Genomic DNA, 9,078 nt, shown 5'->3' on the forward strand with positions numbered 1-9,078 from the left:
CGCAACATCAGCAGAAAATGTCATTTTCTTCTGGTTTGTTTACACTAATGATTCATCACAATCATTGGCGAGGGGTGATCAAAAGAATCAAGATCAATAAGTGCCCAGTGAGCTTTTTGTTTATGCGGGGTATATTTTCAAGTTTGATTTTTGAACTTGACGAATCGTAAATTCCAGCCCGGAAAAAATCGTGTGCTTTATCCAGGGGACTGAAGGCTAATACGCCTACCCACCATTCATTCAATGTTTTTGTTTTAACATCGTTTAGTTCGTGATAACAAAACTTCGTTGATACAGGCTATTTTTTTTTCGACATAAAAAAACCATACAAACATAAAAGGCTCGAATTACCTCTACACTACTAAAAATCCACACATATTTATTGGCAAAAATCCATAGATTTAACTTATGATGTATATCAGCGCACACATAACCATTCTCCACGCGAACTACTAATAAAATATATATCTATATAAACTTTATGTGTGGTCTCGAATTAGCAATTATTTACTTTATGTGTGGTTTTTTATCGATTATATTAGAATGGGCTATTGCAAAAATATATAACGGCGACACATATATCTTATATAGATATTTTTGGCAGTGTACTGATTGCAATTGCTTAAGTTTTCGCCAGGAAAAGTTAATTGCCGATTATTAGCACTAAGACGATCCCCACCGATGTGTATCCAAATGAGTGTCTAGTATAGGAACGAAATGCGTTCATATTTTATTTATGCACTTGTTCTCGCACCGGTTGTTTCTATCAATGTTGTTGAAGTGCAATCATGCTTCGCACCGGTGGTGAATATCCGGTTGCTATTTAGACAAACACGGAAATAAATAAAACCAGGAAAAAAAAAATATTATTTGTTTTCAAATCTTTCAGAACGCGCTCCAACTTTTGTAATATAAGTATGTGCGTAATGCATTTTGTGATTATCAGATTAGCTAGACACACATCTGCTAGGTGGTGCTAGCTTATATGCAATAATTTAGTGAGGTGGATATCTCGAGATCTATAAGACTTAGCAAGATTTTGTCTTCTACAAAGTTGTTCGGGTAGCCATAACATTTATGATGGAGACTAGTTTAGTTTGGAATTCATACGCATAGTGGCGCTAGTGTATGAGAAATAACCTGTTAGGTTCAATATTTCTAAATCCGTTAGAGTTAGAAAGTGGCCATCTTCTACAAAGTTATCCGAATTATCTGTTAGGTTGGTTATGTTATATAAGATTTAAAGGGTAGTCAAAACCAGAAGTTTAGTTTGAAACCGCAATACTCGTTGGCGCTCGAGTTGAGTTGAATCGAGTCAAGTACGAGACACTGAGAATGGCCTTACTGTAGAAGTCGAAATAAGTATCTGTCAAAGGTACAACCAAGTGGTGGAATTAAATGGAATTGTACGAACTCGTCTTATGGCAAGTAACTTTGTACAATACGGCAATATTCTGAAAATTCCAGATTTCGAGATATTTAACCTATCAGTTTATTTCTTATACACTAGCGCCGCTAAGCGATTGTGTTTAAAACTATACTTGCTTGCATCATGACGGTTTTCACCACCCGAACAACTTTGTGGAATACGGGAATATTCTAAAAAATCAGTTTTCGAAATATCTAACCTAGCAGGTAATTTCCGAGGTAATTTCTTATACACTAGCGCCACCAAGCGGTTATATCTTAATCTAAACCTGCATAGGTCATAATGGTTTTGACCACCCGAACAACTTTGTAGAAGGCGGCAATATTCTAAAAATTACATATTTTGAGATACCTGACCTATCAGGTTATTTCCAATACAGTAGCGCCGCCAAGCGGTTGTATTATTAACTAAACTTGCTTTCGCCATGATGGTTTTAATCATCCGAACAACTTTGTAGAAGACGGCAATATTCTTAAGATTTCAACTATCGAAATATCTAACCTTTTAGGTTATTGATAAGAAAATTATTTTGAGCTTTTTAGTGGAATGTTTTCACCTGTCATAAGACGAGTTTAAACAATCCCATTGAATTCCACCACTTAATTGTATCTTGACAGATACGTATTTCGACCTCAACAGTAAGGCCGTCTTCAGTGTCTCGTACTTGACTCGACTTGAAGTAAATAATCGCAGCTTTTAGGTTATTTCCAATTCACTAGCGCCGCCAAGCGGTTGTATTTCAAATTAAACTTGTTTTCGTCATGATAGTTTTGACCGCCCGAACAACTTTGTAGAAGACGCCAATATTCTAAAAATTCCAGATTTCGAGATATCTAACCTATCAGGTTATTTCATATGCACTAGCGCCGCCAATCAGTTGAAATCCAAACTAAACTGACCTCCATCACAATGGTTTTGATGATGAATAACCGAACCATTTTTCAGAAGACGGCACATTTTTTATTTATGCGTTACTCTATATTTCCGTGTGTGTGGTTTGGCAACGGTTGGAGCGGGTCGCCAAATTTGCCAACTCGCTATTCACCGAAGGTTGCGTTTACATTTCCCAAACCCGTTTACCAACGACCGGTGCGAGTTCGCGTCATGATAGAGGTTGCTATTTTGGCTTTATTTACGCACTGGTGGGGATCGTCTAACTGCGTACAAACCAATCACCCAAAATGAGCAACTGAATTCGGGTATACCACCCAGAAACTGAGTACCAAAAACAGATGTAGCAAAAACGATGTTGGGTATAGAGATGTCGCAAATTAATCGATTACTTCGATTAATCGTTGTTATAATCGATTAATTTAGAATCGATCACTTCTTAACGATTAATCGATTCAATAATCGACAAGAATCGAGAGTAATCGATTGGTTACTAATCGATTACCCGGGATTTTACGACAGCTCTTAGATGTTGATTACTTCGATTAATCGTTGTGATAATCGATTACTACTCAACGATGAATCTATTCATTAATCGTCAAGAATCGAGTGTAATCGATAAGTTACTAATCGATTAATCGAGATTTTACGACATCTCTAGTTGGGTAGAGTGCCATTCGATGTGCTTCAGTAAAGGTGTGGGCCAAAGTCCTCTATGTCTGTAGTAGTCGAGAAAATAACGTAAATAATAACAGAGGGTGGGTGGTGGGTGGGCGGAATGAAACTTCACGTCTGTTATAAAATTGTAATGAGTATGCCAGACGTGACGTCACATTCGGCCACCTTCGGCAACCCAGCTGAGAGTTTCTCTCTCAAAAGAGCGAGTTTTCGTTAAACAAATACTATTTTGGGGTTTGGCCCACCGCTGTAGTAAAGCACATCGAGTGCCATTGTACCGCGGATGACAGGCGTTTCACCCTCCTTGCTTTATTAGAGGTCTTGATAAGAGAAACGCGGATAAAAAATAGTGCTGAACAATGAGCAGCTTTAAGTAGCTCGAAGTTCTCGTCCTGCTCGTTCATTTTTGTCAACAAATGGACATGAGAGGGATAGGTAAACTTCGAGCTGCCCATTGGACAGCATTAATGTAACTCTGTCAACGCTGCAGTCCAATCTTCTTCATTAAAGAACAACACATGAAAAAGAAGAACTGCACAGCAAAAAAAAATGTAATGTGCATCGACGTAATCATAACGATGTACGAAAATACCCGATGCAATCAAAAGTTTAATGTGCAAAATAACATTGATTCAATGTAATATTACATCCCCTCTCAAATTACACAGAACCAATATCATCGTTCTGCATTACATATCACTTGTGCAATATTAAATGCTTTTAACACTCAAAATTACATAGAAATAAATGCAACCCATAGATTTTATATGTTTGGTGTTATATTACACAAAATTGATGTAATATCACATAGAGTAGAGTGGGGCAAGAGTACGCACTTAGTTTTCAATCGATCATGTGGCCCTTATGAAGCAAGCTTCTGCATATCAAATCAGTGTCGATGATTCATATACTCTTCCTTTATGTTACCCAGTGGAAAAAATATTAAAATTATTGAGATTCGTTTTAGTAGAACCCTTATTGCAAGACAAGTGAAAAACGCACTCTTACCCCACCGGTGGGGTAAAAGTGCGCATCGGGTGGGGTAAGAGTACGCATTTATCCAATCATGTGCTTTAAGTATATATTAACACAAATAAGAGTTAATAACATTAATTGATGTTCAATGAGCATATATTAGGGAATGTTTAAAGATTACGTAACTCTTAAAGGAGGGGTCTTAAAAATGTGCACTCTCATACGAAAAACCATTGTTTTTTATATATACAAAAAACTACAGAGGTAAAAATATATATCAGGTTTCGCGTGGCGTATACAAAGGCATTTTCCTTAAAGAAAGTCCACCAATCACGTAACGTAAAATTTGTCTATTTCAACACCCCTCCCCCCCTCATCTTACACTATTTGTATGAATCCTCTAAAAATTATATGGATCGTCACACATCTTGCAACCCCTCCCAGCTAAACGTTGCGTAATTTATGAATGTTTCTTTTGATTAAATGAAATTATAATTTAGATGAAATTGTGTTTTCGTACTATGTTTAGGTGTACAACAAGTCCTAATACAATTTCATTATTTCGCTTCAGTGCTTTGATCGCTAAGTCCTTCCTAACACCGAATTACTTCAACTTATCCTAAAAACATGTGATAATTTCAAATTCTGTCCCTTTTTTCTTAGTTGTGGATCTTTACGCTTTGGAAGAAGTCTTATTTCGGCCGGAGATACTGGTTTGACATCATAACTTGAAGATTCATATGCGTACTCTTGCCCCACCGGTTCCTGCGTACTTTTACCCCACAGTCCCAAAAATTATTCAAGTAATGGTTTTGACTTCTTGGAAAACCAACCGGATTGGTGTTCTGTACCATGAAGTACTCTATACAATAGGTTATCGAAATGGTATAATGTTCATCTGATTGAACGTATATATGGTAATGAAATACTAGTTGCGGAAATCCAATTATTTTTAGCAAAATGACCAAAAAGTTATCTAACTTCATATCTCCCTTGTTGTTTATTCAAATCGTTTACAATTACACATGATAATAGTTGGCCAGAATACCTGTCAAACTGATGCAGTGCTGCTGGTTTATCTTTTTTTATTACTTCAAAAAATCGAAAACGTACTCTTACCCCACGCGCACTCTTGCCCCACTCTACTCTACATTGAATATGTAACTTTAAATCTCGCAACACTGTTCAGACTGACATCATCCATCAGCAAATTCTGGCGGTGCGCCATGTTTAAATTTTTTGAGCTCGTGTGAATGTGCGAAAAAAGTCTATTTTAAATTATTATGGTCCTTCATTGTGAATTTTAATAGTGTAATTAGTGATATTAGTGAAAAAACTATTTTCATTGAAAAAGTCATCCACCATTGATGGTCGTGGCCGCTTGTTGGCCCTCTTCATGGACGGACAGAATCTGAACGACTGTCGTGTCGTCGTGCGCTTTTAGCATCTATAGATGGCTATAGCATTGACGAATACATAGACGGAGTGGTGGCCATTTTTTCGGGCACCACTATATACCCCTGGGGAGTGACGGATTACAATTATTACAATCACTCAACCATTGAGAAGCCCCTCAATTCGAATCACGTCAGTTTGACAACAGGTGTCATTCCCATTTTTGTTTACCTCCTGTTTCTGATTCAAAAATCAATAAATCGAGACGAGTGGACCAGCGAGAGAAGTTAATCAAATCGAGGAACTACGATTCGGCCACCCTTTGTATGTAAGTGCTAAAGGTTAAGGAGTGTTCACTAAAAGATGTACTGCTGGACGAAATTCCTGGAATGTAAGAAAACGCCATACCATACAAATACAAATTACTTTACGACGAAGAAATTGATTGCGGGAAACATGATGCACCGAAAATTATGCGAGGGTCAGACCGAGACAAACGAATTCCTGCTCCTGCTTCTATACCAAATAGGACTATCGTGCCGGAAAAGGCTCCCAGAGCGGGACCAGGTAAGATTTTTTAGTTCGTCAATAAAGTAGTTTATAATAAAAAAAACTTTTCTTTAAATAGGCTTTAATAAAGAGAAACCGGAAGCAGCTGTTGATCGACGCAAACCTAAAAATAAGGTGGCATACACCGACGGCCTTGTGTTGGAACCTGGGAGGAACCAATAAAGGGATTCAGGAATACAACATTTGCTTTACTACGACTACCGATGCAGAAGATTATGAGAACGCCGGCGCTCAGATCCTCCAAAGAAGCAAAATGGGAATATTGTCTCGCCAAATTCGGAAACTCGTCGAGAGCAGAAAATTAGTGAAACAGCTAATGAAAACAATATTCGCCAGCGCTCAATTTTCCGGCCATTTTCCTGTACGGATGTTTAAGCTACACCAGATCCCGATTCTATGCTTAACACATGGCCACTCTGATCACACTCAAAGGCCGTGTTGATCCCACCCATGCGCGTTAGAACACCATTGTCCAAATCGACATAGCCGTTTCCTTGCCGAAGCGGTCGCAATACTGCACACGAAGCAACTACAACCATGTCCAGCTTATACCGTGCATTTCAATCTCCAGGAATGTATGTTCCTTGCCTTGCAATTAGATGACCTTCTTTAGCGTGAACAGAAGCAACTTGTCTGGATTTCATTTTCGGCGAACACAGTTGATTTTTGAACCGGCGGGGCAAGCAGGTTTTTTTTTGGCTTTGACGACTTGAAGGTTCCCAAACAGAATCGAAGTCAACTTCGACAGAATTGATCGGCATTTTCCCCTATCCACAATGACGATCGTCGCTCTAAGACTTCCTGCTGCATACTCCCCTGTATACTTATTGGTGGATCTTAGATCATTCATGCGAAAACGGTTCTTCCTTAGTAGGCTACCATGATTTGCCGCGTTCTGCTTGATTCGAATTTCTCACTTCCTTTGCCTTGACTGTCCGCTGCTATTTTCACTCGTCGCACCATCGTAATCGTGACGTCCGCTTCTTTCTAACGAGATTTCTGCTGGTAACACTCAACGCCTCCAGATTTTGAAACAACCTACTTTCCAGAGTCATATTCCTTGAAATTGAAGAAAATTCCTTAAAGAAGCACTGAAACCATCTCTGGAGTTCTCGATAGAAAGTTGGACGCAGGCAATGCTTCAGACATTAATTCACCCCGCAATAAAAACGGATCAATCTGAACGGCACCGGAATCAAAAATTGTCTTGTAAATAAGTTCTATATTTTAGGTAGGTATAGGTATATTTTCGCGAATTCCTGCGACGAAATCCATTGGCGACGTGTCATTGGATCGAAGAAGGGGCTACTGAAATATAAAAGCGAATGAGTGACAAAACAAAAAAGCAAGAATTCCACACAATACCTTCCACATTCTTCACGCAGCCTCATCCTTTTGGATTACCATTAACAACGAGTAATGGACGTGACAGCAGGAAATCGATTCTTACGCTTTTTGGTATTTACAACAGCAACCTAAGATGCAACCCGCCATCTGCGGATAACGCTTTACTTCTTAATCTCTAGCCACATCGTAGGCGACCAATACAACGGCCAGTAAACAAGACCAAACTTGAAGGTCCTCGCTTGGCGATAGAGGCTCCACCGATTATCCTTAATCACCTTGGGGAATGTTCAACGAGGTTCATAGCAGCAATACTGATCGGTCTGCAAGTTTGCCTCACGATACGGCCAGCACATGAAACAGTTATAACCAACCAATAGTCAATGACAGGGGCATATTTACCCGACGTACGGGCCAGCTTTCTACGGCTAGCGGCCTTTTTTTCAGGTTGCACACGATGGTACCTTCGCGGATCAGAAATGGTCAGAATATTGGCAATCGGGCGCGCTTTCTGCAGTCCGGTGAACACTATTCCATAGCGGTAATGATCAGATGTTTGCGCAGCTTGATCTTGTATGGGAAACGTAACGAGCGCAAACAGAGCACTGAGTTGCATACAATGGTACCTTCCGGATCAGACAACCGGCAAAACATTCCCAATCTGTGCGCGCTTTCTCTATTCATCCGAAGAACATTATTCCATTGATAGCGATGAACAAATGCTAGCGCAGCCTTAAACTTGCATGATCCACGGAACGACTCAAAGCGGGGCACCGGGCTGCATACGCCTTTCCCGGATACGACATTCGGCACAACGTTGCCAATCTGAATTTTGTAAAATCCGTAACAATTACCCTGAAAACATACAAAATAATTATGAAAACTAATGTATATCGTAAATTCATCAACAAACTTACCAAATATGTTAGCAAACGTTCCTACAAAACCTTGTCAACTTGATTGAATGACGACTGTCGACACACGCACGCTCCCCGATGAAAAACAAAACCACAAACCGTTATCAGCAAAATCGATACGAATACGACGATCCGGTGCCCCTAATACTAAGGACACACCTGTGGTACTTGTACCATGGTACAAGAGAACAAGAAAATTATTCCAAGACTATCTTCAATAAAGACAATAATTGATATGGTATTCATTTCAAGATTCTTGTACCATGGTACTTGTACCACCAGTGTGTCATTAGTATAACAGGAATCCACGCATTTCCTTCACAGCATCAATAGACCAATGCAAACTCTAACTTAACCTCACTTATTTTGACAGTTCACAGAGCTTGTTTACAAGGTGTTAGAAGAAAAATCGATGAAGGAAAAATTAAAATTAATATTTTTAGTTTAAAATTGCTGTAATCCGAATATTTTAGTGTTATTCTTTGCATTCAGCATGAAATCAATCGCAAAGGACATCTACATGCGAATAAAATGACGAAACAATTTTATCGGAAGCTGCGCCGGAGGCTAAGTCCCGGAGAAAAAGCTCTGTGAACTGTCAACCTACGTCATCATGCACTGGTCTATAGAATCGTACAGAATGTAGGCCTGGGTGTCACCTTTGTTAATATATTTATTTGATCTTTTTGATGGCACCAAAACGGCGGTGGACGCTTGATGTCGATGTCCTCAACGATAAATATGTTTTTAAATTAATAAATTTCCCAAAAATGCGACGCATTGTCATGTCATGTTTTCGATACGGATTCAAGACAAAATTTTCAAAACGACTTATCTGCTTTTGTAAACAAAGATTCAAACGACGATTTGACGAATCGG

General features: G+C 39.1%; 1 long non-coding RNA gene across 1 annotated transcript; it reads right to left on the minus strand.

Moving 5' to 3' along the window:
• Positions 1–7,127: 7,127 nt before the first annotated feature.
• Positions 7,128–8,270, minus strand: LOC134215183 (uncharacterized). Its single transcript, XR_009980061.1, has 3 exons — positions 8,200–8,270; positions 7,304–8,137; positions 7,128–7,246 (listed from the first exon to the last, which is right to left on the minus strand). It is a non-coding gene; the product is annotated as an uncharacterized LOC134215183 (long non-coding RNA).
• Between the last annotated feature and the right edge of the window lie 808 nt (positions 8,271–9,078).

The sequence above is a fragment of the Armigeres subalbatus genome, chromosome 2 (assembly GCF_024139115.2).
Source record: "Armigeres subalbatus isolate Guangzhou_Male chromosome 2, GZ_Asu_2, whole genome shotgun sequence".
Taxonomy (NCBI): domain Eukaryota; kingdom Metazoa; phylum Arthropoda; class Insecta; order Diptera; family Culicidae; genus Armigeres; species Armigeres subalbatus.